A 17492-nucleotide genomic window follows, 5' to 3' on the forward strand; every position below is an offset into this window, starting at 1 on the left:
CAATAAAATGTACACATATTAGTGAAATAGTATAATTATTTAAATAATTGATGAAAATTTACATTTATTAATTTCTTTAGCGGCTGGGTAGAGAGCTAAACGTAGTGTTTATTTTGAAACTTGATATAATCACTATAATCTACATGACAAACTGCAACTTCCGTACCGGTTCCACATTGATAATATTTTCTTTATTTTTTCCCATACAACGACGCTCCACCCTAGTCCCCATACGGTTAACCTGCCAAAAGTGAAGCCGAAACACGATGGATGTGTGCGTGCGACGCTCGTGTTTTACGCTCAGCAAACACACACATATATACAAAATATGTTGCCAGTATTCATTTACTTCTCTCAAACTAGGGGAATTTTAACAACATCCACACTTGGTTATTAATAATTTGGAAGTGTGTAGATTCGATTTTGTAGTAAAAGCTTTTTGTTTATTTTGGGATTTATTGCATATCTGTGCTTTGTGAAATAAGGTTTAAATAAATAGCTGATAAGTTTTTACTATTTTTTTTATTTAACAAATGTGCATAAAATAATAAGAATAAATTAAAATAGGACAGAGCATATTCGACTGTGTTTAGTCGGTTTCCAATGTTTCCATATTGCGTCATTCCGATTGAGTCTAATTTTTTCCTTCCATCTCGCAGACAGAAGCAGATCAGTCAGGAAACTGAAACGAACCTCGTGGCCTCGCTCTGCATTTTCTATCGCATGTATAACGGGGAGTGCTCCGAGGAATTGTTCGGATTAATCCCTGCCGCTTCTTTTCGCCATCGCCCTACGCGACAACATTACCATCTTCATCACTTGGATGGTTGGCAGTCCTCAACTGTGCGTTTCTCCAGAAACTTCCTGCCTCGCACAGCCAAACTGTGGAATGAACTGTCGCCAGCGGTATTTCCGGACCGATACGACCTACAAACCTTCAAGAAAAGAGCGTACTCCCCTCTTAAAGGCCGGCAACGCGCTTGCAACCCTTCTGGTGTTGCGGGTGTCCATGGGCGGCGGTAATCGCTTACCATCAGGTGATCCGTCTGCTCGTTTGCCTCCTATTTCATAAAAAAAAAAAAAAAAAAAAACATTACACAAAATAAAAATAAGAAAATATATCTAAATAATTAACTTAATATAATTTTCTATAAATAATATAATATACAATGAAATTCAATTGAGCTTATTTATTTTAGAATGTGGACGTCATGTCCCATTTGGAGGAAATAATATTCACTACACTGGCAACATTTATAAGTGGCGGCTGACGAAAATTTGGATTTTTGTATTTACGATTATGTAAAAATATCACATTAAGCTCGATACTTACGCGTGAAATGTAATATCAGGCGGTTTGTTTTTATTATATGATGTGTTGTGACATTCACTGTACAAACAACCATCTTTCCTGTAGTTTTTTAATTTTTAAATGGGAGGTGTACACAAACCGATTTGACTTTGAGTACTGCGAGGGCCGTTCGAATACGATGACACGAGTGCGACGTGACGTCGCACTTGAAATGGCTTCACTGGGGGTGTACGGACTAGGTATCTATGCCTTATAAATCTATGACACACACAATGAACGCTGCTGGCGCATGACTGACGGCTCGATTCGGGAAATGAATTAGAAACTCACTATATATGAAATAGTAAAGATATGTGACGTTCCACTGCAAAAGGTACATTATGGCGGCTGGCGCCGCGATTCGGGAAATTAATTAGAGATTCACTAGATATGAAATAGTGAAGATATGTGACGTTCCACGGAAAAAAGTACCTTATGGCGGCTGGCGCTTACGTCACATAGCGCCGCAATAATATTGGAGCGGCGTTAATAATAGCGTAAGCGCCAACCGCCAAAAGGTACCTTTACGTGGGACGTCACATATCTTTACTATATCGTATCTAGTTAATCTCTAATTCATTTCCCGAATCGCGCCGTGAATTGAGCATTGGAACGGATGAGCGCGGCGCGTGCAGTGCGGGGTACGGGGGGTTGAGCGGGAGGGGCTAGTAATTTTGGCATCATTTTACTTTATTTGGTAATATGTATACATTTTTTGGTAATCATAGTGGTTTATTTAGGTGAAAATATCGCATTAATTTGGTCTTCAAGATTTGGTGATCATTAATGATTTTTGGTAATCATTCAATATATTTGGTATTTGAATATAATTTGAAGTGCAGTCGTAATTAAAACGGTGGTACTTTTGTAATTTTAGGCCTTATTTTTTTGGTGTTCAGTAATTTTTTTGGTAAGCATGTTTTTTTTAGGGTACCAATGTATTTTTTGGTGTTTTTTTTTGGTATATTTGTAGCCGTAGCATTTCGTTTCTGTAAGGGTCGCAGTTCAAACCTAACCTTACCCACTTTTCTAGTAGCATTCTGTTTCTGTAAGGGTCGCAGTTCAAACCTAACCTAACCTAACCCACTTTTCTAGTAGCATTTCTTTTCTGTAAGGGTCGCAGTTCAAACCTAACCTAACCCACTTTTCTAGTAGCATTTCGTTTCCGTAAGGGTCGCAGTTCAAACCTAACCTAACCCACTATTCTAGTAGCATTTCTTTTCTGTAAGGGTCGCAGTTCAAACCTAACCTAACCCACTTTTCTAGTAGCATTTTGTTTCTGTAAGGGTCGCAGTTAAAACCTAACCTAACCCACTTTTCTAGTAGCATTTCGTTTCTCTAAGGGTCGCAGTTCAAACCTAACCTTACCCACTTTTCTAGTAGCATTCTTTTTCTGTATGGGTCGCAGTTCAAACCTAACCAAACCTAACCCACTTTTCTAGTAGCATTTTGTTTCTGTAAGGGTCGCAGTTAAAACCTAACCTAACCCACTTTTCTAGTAGCATTTCGTTTCTCTAAGGGTCGCAGTTCAAACCTAACCCACATTTCTAGTAGCATTTCGTTTCTCGGGTCGGAGTTCTAACCCTTTTTTTTGATGACCCAGGGGGAATCCTTTATGGATCCCACTCGCCCGGGAGAAGCTCAGTGGGTATGTCCGACTTCCACGGACTAAACCCCCTGGGGTGTTCTGCCGCGCGCTTTGTAGGCGGGGTTTCGGGAACTCGATTATAGGCCTCCGATACCCCGTCGGCGTTGCTCTTGCGAGCCCATCATATGGGGCTGCTCTAGCAGCTTACTCCGCTGAAGGCACCTCGGAACACTTGAGGGCCTTCCAGCTCGAAACCTCTTCAGGCGAGTGATGGAACTCCCGACCCATCACCCGCAGGTTCCCGTTAAGGCGGCATAATCCTTGCTGCGAAGGCTCTTCTCCGCCTACCTGGCCTCCTTCGGCGCTGAGGAAGCGAGTTCGCATCGTCCTCGCGCGATCGTTCTGCGGCTTCCTTTTGTGTCAGAACGGTGACGCTAAAGGACGCCACTGCCGCCCATGCCTCATCACTGCTGATCATACGGCGCCGGCAGTGAGAGGTCTCCTCCCACAGCCGCGGCCAGGGCAGCGCGAGGCTCCGCCCACGCAGGGCACATCTCACGCGTGTGTTGGGCCGTGTCCACGGCTCTTCCATCACAATGGTGGCACACTGTCGTCGGCTCTCTTCCCACCCTCTCACACAGGTACCAGCCGAAGCAGCCGTGCCCCGTCAGGAGCTGTGTGAGGTGGAAGGAGGGCACACCGTGCTTGCGTTCGACCCATTCTTTCAGAACGGGCCGAACAGCGGCCACCAGGTCCCGGCTAGGTCCCGGGATCTCCAGACGCTCCGACCATTTTGCATAGAGCACCTCTCGTGCTTCTTCCCGCCACTTGCGAACTTCTTGAGGGGCGGGCCAGTTTTCCTCCCTTCTTGCTGCTAGCACCCGCCAATAGACCGCGGACTGAACCGGCTAGCAGGCCGGCTGCTGCGTGCGAGTTATCGCGATACGCTCTAGCCACCCTGAGAGCTATGGCCCTCTGCGGCTGACGCAATAGCGCCGCACCTCGAGTTGTCAGGGTGCCCGCCCATATTGGCGCCCCGTAAAGCGCCATTGAGCGCACCACACTTAGAATAAAGCCGCCTGCATGCTCCTCCTGGTCCGCCTAGATTTGGGAGAATCCGCCCAAGGGCTCCGGCTGCAGCCAGCAATTTCGGAGCCAAGCGCCTGAAATGCTCCTCGAACTTCCATTTACCATCGAGAACGAGTCCTAGGTACTTCATCGTCGACCCGACGGCGATGGAAGTTCCTCCCACGGTAACTTGGGCTCCCTCCTCGGAGTTCTAACCTAACCTAACCCACTTTTATAGTAACATTTCATTTCTGTAAGGGTCGCAGTGCTAACCTAACCCACTTAACTGATAGCAGTTCAAACCTAACCTAACCTACTTTTCTAGTAGCATTTCAGTATGCTACTAGAAAAGTAGGTTAGGTTAGGTAGGTATGCGGTGCGGGGTACGGGGGGTTGAGCGGGAGGGGCTAGTAATTTTGGCATCAAGCTAAGTAATTTTGGCAAGTGGCTTTTAAACAATAAGTTAGACTGATGTTACTAGTGATGTGATATGACTTTACAAACTTTGAACTATATAGTACTAGACACTGTGTGACATAGGCTCATCAGCTAAATAGCTGCTCGCCTATAATTATATAATAATAATAAGTATTTTACTTTATTTGGTAATTTGTATATGTACATTTTTTGGTAATCATAGTGGTTTATTTAGGTGAAATAATCGCATTAATTAGCGCTTCCAGATTTGGTGATCATTCATTATATTTGGTATTCGAATACAATTTGCTGTCGTAATTAAAACGGTGGTAATTTTTTTTGGTAAGCATGATTTTTTTATTTAGGTTACCAAAGTATTTTATGGTAGTCATTATATTTGTAGCCAATATCAATTGATACAAAAATTTATGAAAGTAGTGAGGATATGCCGATTCCCGACCAAAACTGTGCCTTAGTTCCAAAAATTTCCGCTAGATGGCGTTAGTACCAAAAACGTCCGTAGAGGGCGCCACTTGTTAGTTTCTGAAAGATCCGTTAGATGGCGCTGCTTGTTAGTTCCCAATGATCCCCGCTAGATGGCGTCACTTTGTATGTGAGTTGGTTGTTGATTCGCTGAAAGGTATAGATGTCGCTAGTGCAGTCGCCTCGTCAGTGGACACCGCTAGTTAGTTCCTAAAACATCCGCTCCCCGCTAGATGGCGCTGCTGTGTATGTGAGTTAGTTGTTGATTCGGTTGATGTGAGTTAGTTGATCAAATCGTTCGATTTTATCATCCCGTCTGGATTGGCCTTTAGGCTCTTTAGATCTTGCAACAATGGGCATGCAATAGATGCTTCATACACCCTTAGCCTGGCCGCACTGGTTCGGAATTTTCAAACGAAACATGTGTAAGCGAGACAGCGCTACGCATTTGTAGAGCGACGTCCCGTTCCCACCTGTCATTCCGTATGGAAACCGAATAACAGGTGGGAACGGGACGTCACTTTATAAATGCATAGCGCTGTCTCGCTTGCACGTTGTTCCGTAAGGAAAGGGTTTTTTCAGTAAAAATATTACCGATTTAATCAGAAAATAAATAGCCGTCAATGTTATATTTTACAAACGGCCACCACTGGCTGCAACCTTGGTGCGGTCTGACTCACGTTCGATCGTGTGAAAGGTGGTCTCTCGTACGTCCGGAGCCTGGCCGCAGACGTTCGGAATGACATGTCCAACCGAGACAGCGCTATGAGTAGTAGGATATTGGGACTTTTGGTCCATTTTGGAACACGTTCCGCGTCACTTTGCTCCGCTACACTTCGTTCCGCGTCGCTTCGCTCCACTACACTCGTTCCAAAAGGCCCAAATCATCCCAATATCCTAGCTACAACAATGGGGCAGAATCCAATTGCATATTTAGGATGGTTCCTAATACGTATCCATAATCGTCTACAGTTTTTGTGTTGTTGATGATCCGATGTGGCTCTAACCCTATTTAAAATAATGAATATATACTCTAATGCTTATGAAAGTATTTTATTTGGATATTGCCTTTCATGTTTCTTGCACGTGGCTATTGGTAACATGAAGTTTGTAAAACAACCTCAGAGATTGCAGTTGGATATCGTTTGTTCTTCGCCCAATAAACGCTATTTTCGACATGGTTCTCTTTTAAATGATACTATTCGCTGTATAATATGTGGTCCGTCCAACTGTGGAAAAACTAATTTAATTGTTAGTTTGCTGCTACATTAACAAGGTCTCCGCTTTCAAAATGTTTATGTATACTCTAAAACCTTATTCCAGCCCATGTATCAATTCCTAGAGCAAGTTTTAAAGCTGGTTCCATCAGTTTCATTTCAAAAATATAGTGACAATGATGAAGTACTAAGTCCTCACATAGCTAACATTAATTCAATCATGATATTTGATGATGTTGCATGTGATAATCAAAACAATATACGCGATTACTTTGCAATGGGAAGACATAAAAATATAGATAGCTTCTATCTGAATCAAACGTATAGTAAAATACCTAAACAATTAATAAGAGATAATGCTAACTTAATCATTCTTTTTAAACAAGATGATATTAATTTGAAGCATGTTTATGATGAACATTTAGGAAGTGATATGTCGTGGTCTCAATTTCGCGAAATGTGTGGACAAGTATGGAACATGCCGTTTAATTACTTAGTTATAAATAAAGATTGTAATAAGAATTCTGGATGTTATAGGAAAGGTTTAGATACATTTATCATGCTAGATTAACTGGATATATAAAGCATAGTATTTATATTAAAAACTTATTACTTAAAATGAAGTCGACTAGTTCGGACATGAAACATAAAATTAACGAGGAGAAATTATTTAAACAAAAAGTACTCCAATCTGCTGAAGCAGTAAGAAAAAAAGTTAAGCTCATTCGAGATGTGAAATCAAACGATAATATGATGTTGGAAGCAATGTTGAAACCAATCACAGATCCACTTAGTGAAATGGTAAATAATAATAATAATGATAACAATCTAAACATTAGTGACACAGATTTTGATAACGATAGGTTTAAATGGACCAAGTCAGTAAAAATATTGAAATATAGTCCTCCTGAAGATGGAATGAAAGGAAGTTTAGATAATAAAACATTACTGAGAAAATCACCTGAATCTGAATCAAATTATAGTGATAATGAATTAAATGACAGCGATTCTATATCACATGAAAGTGTCGACCAACATGATTCTGACACAACGAATAATGCTTCATTTAGAACGTCAGACTCGTATGCTTCTCCTCGCGAAGATCCCGCTTGGCAAAAACAATATTTTAACATAGACATTCCATTCGGTATACGAAATGAGCGTGGTAAGCTAATGCTTGGATCGTATCCAATTTCTGTGAATGATGGCAAACTCACGATAGGAGGAGAAAGTTATTTTTTAACGCAGGGCTTAAATGATTTATTGTTTAAGAAAGTACATAATTTAAAGTAGTAACTGAAGATGATAAACGAGCATATAAAACTTTGTTATTGAAAACTAATGCACATAGACGTGACTTCGATCCAAATAAACCAATAAAAAGTAACAAGGGCATGAAATATTTATACGTTATAAAACCTCTTTTCAAATTATCCAAACAACGTACAGTAAGTGAAGAATTATATGTATCCGGTAAAGGTTTGCCATCAATGAAAAAAATTAAAAGAGACATCTCATATGTGTATTGGGATGATCCAAACGAATTAGTAGAAAGATTAAAACTACTTATTGCATCGCGTGACGCTGGCAATACAGGGTTAGATAACGAAATAATATCTATCATTGAAGAATTACGTGAAGCAGGCTTAGTAAATAATATATATGTCGGACCCTGACACCAGAAAGACGTATTGCAGCGTTATAGTTCATTATTTTAGACGCCTGTATAAAATCGATTAGCAATGTTGAGCTACGTATTATTTGGTTGTAACGAAATAAATAAAGTTGCGTAGAGAGTAACGCCGTCTATTGGCGCATTGTTGAAATAAAGTTGCGTAGAGAGTAACGCCATCTATTGGCGTATTGTTGAACTAAGATGACAGGTAGAAGGCTTTGGAACGTCGAGAGGTTTCTCTCGAGTGAGCGTAGGCACGAGTTGGCGTTTTTGTCGGTATGTTGGTAGACTGGTCGAGCAGGTTTGCCAACTTGACTTGAGGCGGGAGCAGAGAGGCTCCGCCGCTGGTAGTTCTTCTTGATCGGACCGCGCTAGAGATCGGACATACTCGTTAGCCAACCTCGTGCCTAACTCGCTACGTTCCTGAAGGTTTATACCTGAAGGATTATTCTGATAGCTTATAAAATCCCGCGTTCTTTAACCATTTAGCTAAGTGTTTTATTTCAAGTGTTGTTTTGATTTCTTATGTTTCATTAGAAGCTTACTTTTGTGAAATAAAGAAATGATGTGTTATGTGTTGTTTTAACTTGTTTTGAAAAGATTTGTCCCTCTGAGTTTGTTGCCGGTCCCATATAGGGCTGAATCTTCTCATGTTAGAGGCGTAGGGTTGGAGCCGGCCTAGTTTGACTTGAATAAAGATTTAAACGGTTTCTTTTTACTTTCATATCGCTCCCTTGAGTTAAACATAGCAATTAGTTCTTTTAAACATTTAGTACTGAAGTATAGTAGGCACTAGTATGGTTAACGAGTCCTAAGGTTTATTTCATGCACTGGTAGCATGGTAGCATACTGGTTTAGCTGTGAAGTAATACATCGAGATACTACCCCACGCGCCTACCGCCTTTAAGACCCTCGGTTTTCGACATCAGCAAGTGGGATAGATGCGGAGTTTCATGTATTGCTTACACAGCCACCTGGGAGCGTGGTGTATTTCCGTGTGTTTTGGTGACCTACATTCCATAATCTGGACACGTGGTAATGGTAAGCTCACGTGTCTAACCTTTATTGAAAGGCGAGTGCAATTCATTGTTATTTGGTGAGAATTATTGTGAAATTGTGATTGATGCAGTCGAGCATAGCGGTCGTTACGTGACGTCATCTCTGGGATCGTTACGTTTCTTTGTAATCCATTTAAATCGAAGCGATCTTGAGTTATTTTGATTTGAAATCCATACTGTTAATTAAAACCGAGTATTAGCTATTACAACATGATACTATTTTATCGCTCACTTGTGAATCTACCCTCAATAATTGATTTTTTATAAAGATACAATTAATTTTTGCTTTCGATGGACTGAATGCAAGCCCGATGGACTGGGCACTACTGTTTTGCTTTCGATGGACTGAAGGCAAGCCCGATGGACTGGGCACTACTGTTTTGCTTTCGATGGACTGAAGGCAAGCCCGATGGACTGGGCACTACTGTTTTGCTTTCGATGGACTGAAGGCACGCCCGATGGACTGGGCACTACTGTTCCTTCCTTCTGTTCGTGCCTTCAGTCCATCGAAAGCAAAACAGTAGTGCCCTGTCCATCGGGCGTGCCTTCAGTCCATCGAAAGCAAAACAGTAGTGCCCAGTCCATCGGGCTTGCCTTCAGTCCATCGAAAGCAAAACAGTAGTGCCCAGTCCATCGGGCTTGCATTCAGTCCATCGAAAGCAAAACAGTAGTGCCCAGTCCATCGGGCTTGCCTTCAGTCCATCGAAAGCAAAACAGTAGTGCCCAGTCCATCGGGCGTGCCTTCAGTCCATCGAAAGCAAAACAGTATTGCCCAGTCCATCGGGCGTACTTTCAGTCCTTCGAAAGTACAAGCTTTCAGTCCATCGAAAGCAAAAACAATGTTAAGAGTGAATTCCAAAAAGAAAATAAAAACGGTTCTTTAAATCATGTTACTCAGAACCATTGGTACTATCAGCGTCAACTGATCAACTGAAACTGAACATCACTGATCAAAATCACTAAAGATAGCTTTCTACTTTAGCTTTTACAACAGAAACTCAGCTTTCTACTTTAGCTTTAACAACAGAAACTCAGCTTTCTACTTTAGCTTTAACAACAGAAACTCGCTCAAAACTTCTATGCAGAAGTAAATCCTCTCAAAATAATCCCAACAAAATGGGAACTGCTCACCAGATTAATAAAGCACGATGCACGCGTCCCAGTCAAAGGTGGTGGTGAAGTCCAACCCAAGCACGAAGGCTGATGCTTTCCGCCTTGCCGTTGCCGTTGCTGCGGCAGATGGCGAGATGCACGATGTAGTTTAACATAGCTGGCTGTTACTGAAATCATCATTAGCACGGCATCAGGTTTATCATGTAAGCAGGATAAACTCAAAGGTTTATTAAATGCAATGTAGCAGACAAAAAAAACATGTTTCCAATGTATACGGGACTTCAAAAATCTCAGAATAAAATTTAAACTTCAATGAGTGCGTTTTATTTCATTCTATGAACAAACAAACATGTGTTCCAAAAATAAGTAACACGGTAAAATGGGCCAATACGAAAAGTGACAGCTAATTAGTTACGTTAGACTGTTATGCTCAAGTTATGCTTCGCCATTACACTGAAAATAAATTTCACTAATAAACAATTAGAACGAAACCTGTCCTTTTATTTCCAAATCTCCAGCACAGAAGATACTGCACAGCTGCTTCTGTGTTACAGGTGTGATGGCGTCTGTAAGTTGTCCCTGCTCAGGTTGCAGCACACTGTAACATTAATTTTCATATGCGTAGCTCATGTTTCCATAGTATGCACGATTTGTGATCTATCACGGCATTACGGGCAATAATTTGTCGCAATTTTATTAATTACTAAACGTTACAGGGTAACGTAAAGTAAGTAAGTAGTATTACATAATCCTATGCATTGGCAAATCAGCAGGATCAATTTCTAACGGTGCATTGTATTTTCAAAAAAAAAATATTTTTGAGGGTAGAAGCACAAGTGAGCGATGAAATAATATCACGTCGTGATAGCCGATATTTGGTTGTAATTAACAACATGGATTTCACTTTAAAATAATTCAAGATCACTTAGATTTAAATGGATTATAAAAAATAATTGTATCTTCATAAAAAATCAATTATTGAGGGTAGATTCACAAGTGAGCGATAAAATAATATCACGTCGTGATAGCCGATATTTGATTGTAATTAACAAGATGGATTTCATATCAAAATAATTCAAGATCACTTAGATTTAAATGGATTATAAAAATTAATTGTATCTTTATAAAAAATCAATTATTGAGGGTAGATTCACAAGTGAGCGATAAAATAGTATCATGTTGTAATAGCTAATACTCGGTTTTAATTAACAGTATGGATTTCAAATCAAAATAACTCAAGATCGCTTCGATTTAAATGGATTACAAAGAAACGTAACGATCCCAGAGATGACGTCACGTAACGACCGCTATGCTCGACTGCATCAATCACAATTTCACAATAATTCTCACCAAATAACAATGAATTGCACTCACCTTTCAATAAAGGTTAGACACGTGAGCTTACCATTACCACGTGTCCAGATTATGGAATGTAGGTCACCAAAACACACGGAAATACACCACGCTCCCAGGTGGCTGTGTAAGCAATACATGAAACTCCGCATCTATCCCACTTGCTGATGTCGAAAACCGAGGGTCTTAAAGGCGGTAGGCGCGTGGGGTAGTATCTCGATGTATTACTTCACAGCTAAACCAGTATGCTACCATGCTACCAGTGCATGAAATAAACCTTAGGACTCGTTAACCATACTAGTGCCTACTATACTTCAGTACTAAATGTTTAAAAGAACTAATTGCTATGTTTAACTCAAGGGAGCGATATGAAAGTAAAAAGAAACCGTTTAAATCTTTATTCAAGTCAAACTAGGCCGGCTCCAACCCTACGCCTCTAACATGAGAAGATTCAGCCCTATATGGGACCGGCAACAAACTCAGAGGGACAAATCTTTTCAAAACAAGTTAAAACAACACATAACACATCATTTCTTTATTTCACAAAAGTAAGCTTCTAATGAAACATAAGAAATCAAAACAACACTTGAAATAAAACACTTAGCTAAATGGTTAAAGAACGCGGGATTTTATAAGCTATCAGAATAATCCTTCAGGTATAAACCTTCAGGAACGTAGCGAGTTAGGCACGAGGTTGGCTAACGAGTATGTCCGATCTCTAGCGCGGTCCGATCAAGAAGAACTACCAGCGGCGGAGCCTCTCTGCTCCCGCCTCAAGTCAAGTTGGCAAACCTGCTCGACCAGTCTACCAACATACCGACAAAAACGCCAACTCGTGCCTACGCTCACTCGAGAGAAACCTCTCGACGTTCCAAAGCCTTCTACCTGTCATCTTAGTTCAACAATACGCCAATAGATGGCGTTACTCTCTACGCAACTTTATTTCAACAATGCGCCAATAGACGGCGTTACTCTCTACGCAACTTTATTTATTTCGTTACAACCAAATAATACGTAGCTCAACATTGCTAATCGATTTTATACAGGCGTCTAAAATAATGAACTATAACGCTGCAATACGTCTTTCTGGTGTCAGGGTCCGACATATATATTATTTACTAAGCCTGCTTCACGTAATTCTTCAATGATAGATATTATTTCGTTTTCTAACCCTGTATTGCCAGCATCACGCGATGCAATAAGTAGTTTTAATCTTTCTACTAATTCGTTTGGATCATCCCAATACACATATGAGATGTCTCTTTTAAATTTTTTCATTGATGGCAAACCTTTACCGGATACATATAATTCTTCACTTACTGTACGTTGTTTGGATAATTTGAAAAGAGGTTTTATAACGTATAAATATTTCATGCCCTTGTTACTTTTTATTGGTTTATTTGGATCGAAGTCACGTCTATGTGCATTAGTTTTCAATAACAAAGTTTTATATGCTCGTTTATCATCTTCAGTTACTACTTTAAATTATGTACTTTCTTAAACAATAAATCATTTAAGCCCTGCGTTAAAAAATAACTTTCTCCTCCTATCGTGAGTTTGCCATCATTCACAGAAATTGGATACGATCCAAGCATTAGCTTACCACGCTCATTTCGTATACCGAATGGAATGTCTATGTTAAAATATTGTTTTTGCCAAGCGGGATCTTCGCGAGGAGAAGCATACGAGTCTGACGTTCTAAATGAAGCATTATTCGTTGTGTCAGAATCATGTTGGTCGACACTTTCATGTGATATAGAATCGCTGTCATTTAATTCATTATCACTATAATTTGATTCAGATTCAGGTGATTTTCTCAGTAATGTTTTATTATCTAAACTTCCTTTCATTCCATCTTCAGGAGGACTATATTTCAATATTTTTACTGACTTGGTCCATTTAAACCTATCGTTATCAAAATCTGTGTCACTAATGTTTAGATTGTTATCATTATTATTATTATTTACCATTTCACTAAGTGGATCTGTGATTGGTTTCAACATTGCTTCCAACATCATATTATCGTTTGATTTCACATCTCGAATGAGCTTAACTTTTTTTCTTACTGCTTCAGCAGATTGGAGTACTTTTTGTTTAAATAATTTCTCCTCGTTAATTTTATGTTTCATGTCCGAACTAGTCGACTTCATTTTAAGTAATAAGTTTTTAATATAAATACTATGCTTTATATATCCAGTTAATCTAGCATGATAAATGTATCTAAACCTTTCCTATAACATCCAGAATTCTTATTACAATCTTTATTTATAACTAAGTAATTAAACGGCATGTTCCATACTTGTCCACACATTTCGCGAAATTGAGACCACGACATATCACTTCCTAAATGTTCATCATAAACATGCTTCAAATTAATATCATCTTGTTTAAAAAGAATGATTAAGTTAGCATTATCTCTTATTAATTGTTTAGGTATTTTACTATACGTTTGATTCAGATAGAAGCTATCTATATTTTTATGTCTTCCCATTGCAAAGTAATCGCGTATATTGTTTTGATTATCACATGCAACATCATCAAATATCATGATTGAATTAATGTTAGCTATGTGAGGACTTAGTACTTCATCATTGTCACTATATTTTTGAAATGAAACTGATGGAACCAGCTTTAAAACTTGCTCTAGGAATTGATACATGGGCTGGAATAAGGTTTTAGAGTATACATAAACATTTTGAAAGCGGAGACCTTGTTAATGTAGCAGCAAACTAACAATTAAATTAGTTTTTCCACAGTTGGACGGACCACATATTATACAGCGAATAGTATCAGGTAAAAGAGAACCATGTCGAAAATAGCGTTTATTGGGCGAAGAACAAACGATATCCAACTGCAATCTCTGAGGTTGTTTTACAAACTTCATGTTACCAATAGCCACGTGCAAGAAACATGAAAGGCAATATCCAAATAAAATACTTTCATAAGCATTAGGGATGGGGATATCAACCTGAACGGATTCAAGCTGGCTTATATTTATTATTTTATAGAACCGTTTTTCCCCCGAAGGGTAAAAAACGGATATTTAGGTTCCTGCCGAAGCTTGAACCACATTATGAGATAACACCCTTGTAACTCAGCCCTAATCAAGCGAATTCATCAACTAGTAGCGCCATCTATCGCGCTACCCAAGTAGTAATGTCATCCGGTTGCCAGCGCGCGGCTGCTTTCTCTTCAGTACCACATAAGCCGGCAAGGCCCTTAGGTGTGGTTCAAGCTTCGGCAGGAACCTAAATATCCGTTTTTTACCCTTCGGGGGAAAAACGGTTCTATTTAGGTGTCCGTGCCTTCGCTTGAACCACATTATGAGACGTGTTTAAACCTCTGCCGGCGCTGGCCCGGGCGTACTGTGACTGATAATATTTAAATTTATGCAAAAATCACTTAATAAGAATATGGGTTTGAAATTTATTCCGTATTGATATACTAAAGGATTGTTTACGTCAAACCTTAACTAGATTTTCCTTATTTGTAATTACCGATAGACGAGACAATTGTTAGCACTGACTGGCAACATAAGTTATCCATTGCGACTATAAAACTACTTAACTTTTTATATAAAACAAAACTGTGTGACTATTAGTTGAAAGACTGTCCCTAAAAACATAATTAAAGACATAAGTAGGTACTTGTAGGTCGTACAAATTTAAGTGTAACCACTATCTGAAGTAGTAGCTCTGATGCGTGTAACGTGAACCTCATCGAGTGAGTTTTACATTAAACCCGTCCAAATTACCTGATTCTTTCCTTACAATAGCCCACTAGGTGATAAAAAGGTTTTGTTGTATGATGTCATGATATTACTACTACCACTACATGATACTACTACTTATCTACTGCTTAACACAAATAAAGCACTGTCGGCCCATCCACTGTTTAAAATTTTTGTAACTAATTGGAAAAGCTTGGGTCCTCTCTGATTTATCGTATTTTCCAACAATTTAATGTAAATTGGTAAGTTGCATCATAGGCCAGATGTAATGTAATATGACTTTTAATGTGGACAAATAACCAAAGGTTTGTATAGGTACCCACTACAATACGATATTGACATTATTTAGATATTAATACATAGTTATTGACTAGGTATAGCAGGTTTATTTGTTAATGGGCTATCATTACATAAGGACAACATATTCCGTAAATGTGTTAAAAATTATAAACATGATGTTCTTATTTGTGGAAGCAATTGAGATTTATTTCGAATCAAGTGCTCCTCTGCCTGAAAGTAATAGCGTCAGAAAGTGAAGAAGAAAATACAACACTTCATGATTTAATGTATGCGTTACTAACAAGTAACAACTCTCAACAACCTAGCAGTAGTTTCAACTGAGGCGATAATACATCCTTCCTTACTGATTAGTTTTAGGTGAGGGTTGCTTTAAAAACAACCATATTAATAGTAAGCCATGAATAGATATTAATTCTTATATGAAATGGTAGGCTCCTACCTATTTTAAGTGTCAATTATGCTGCTAAATTTATTACTCCCCACAGATAACTGAAAACTTGCCAATTAGGCTGGTGCCGGGTCAACCAAGCTTATATTATATGCTTGTCACTTGTCAGTCATGCAAGCGAATGTAACGAATGAACAGAATCACTGACACGAAGGTTACAATCGTATGGAGGCGATGATTATGAATTTAAAGTGATGCTGACAACTCCAGTTGTTGTGTGGCATCTCACCATGTTGTGCGTAGACTGAAGATCCGTCTACCAAGTAGGATATTTTAGAAGATTTTTTAATCTTTGAATAATTCCAATGCCTTCACCCATAATTTTTAGGCTAATTATAATAAAGGCTTGTAATTGTAGGTTGTTTAATGTTCACTCTTTCCGGTGGCAAGCTGATTCCCAAACTGAAGATTTTATGGTTCGCGCGCTGGTAATGGATTGTGCTTTATTGTTAGACTTAGCACGATTTGTGAGTATTTAATGCTTTCGTATACATACGATCTTCTAATAAGAGTGTAAAACCTCTTGACTGACGATGAAATAATCTTTGAGTAAGAGTAGTGGAGGTGGACCTATCTACTTTAAATTGTAGTGCAACCTTTTCAAACCAATTGCGGAACTTTCGTAACACCCAGACAAATTAAAACATTATTATTATTTGTATATTGGTCTGAACCAGTAAGTTCTTGGCATTATACCATTGCAGTGGCACAAACCACGGGTGTCTCATGATGTCATCTAATCTCAAGTGCTGCCAGCACCGGCGCGCGCGGGTGATGCTGTGGCACAATTCCTGTCGAACCTTAACACGTGTAGACGCGTTCATTACCAAATATTAATTTGATTATTTAATTTGTACTTTGAAGCCCCAATCCGCATTAGGCCAGCGTGGGGACTATAGCCCAAGCCCTCTCGCGAGTGAGAAGAGGCCTGTGCCCAGTAGTGGGACGTATATAGGCTGAATTATTATTATTATTAATTTGTAGGTACTTTTGATTAGAAATTTAGCAATACAAGGACGTTGTATGTTGTTTATCGGCTTTCGTGCAATCAAGTTGTGTATCATTTGATGATCTTGAGGGATCCCTAGGGTTAATTAGGCATCATGATGCCCACAAATAAACAATTAATTGATGATCTAGGCCTTTCTGCGACATATTATATTCATGTCACTACCTTGACGTAACCATAGAATAAATAATAGTATGTACTATTACGACAGATTATGACCGCAAGGTGGCGCAAGCGCGAGCACGCGTCCGTTCCATAGCGGTGCGCGGTAACTATTAGTGCTAGGTACCAAAATTGGTGTGGGCCGCATGTACTTGTAGCGACGCGACGAAATCGCGGAGTGAGCTACGCCTGACGTAACGTTGATATATGTCTACTGACATCTCATATTTACTGTATTTAATGATATAAGCATATTATCATGAATATATAAATATATGAATTGTAGTTGTCTTCACAACTAATGCTGTAATTCGATTAGCAGCGCATCTGCCCTATAACCAAGACACGATGATTTTGTAGGGTACTACACCTGGAACTCTAATTGATTGCATTGACGATGACGTTTCCAATTACATGCCCTACGAGACCTGTTACAACAGTATTCTGTAAACCCTGGACTACTACCTTTCAGCTAAGCTTATTGTACTTAGATCCGGCAATGACAGCAGAACTAGTGTTG

This window comes from Cydia splendana, unplaced genomic scaffold (assembly GCF_910591565.1).
Source record: "Cydia splendana unplaced genomic scaffold, ilCydSple1.2 scaffold_66_ctg1, whole genome shotgun sequence".
Taxonomy (NCBI): Eukaryota; Metazoa; Arthropoda; class Insecta; order Lepidoptera; family Tortricidae; genus Cydia; species Cydia splendana.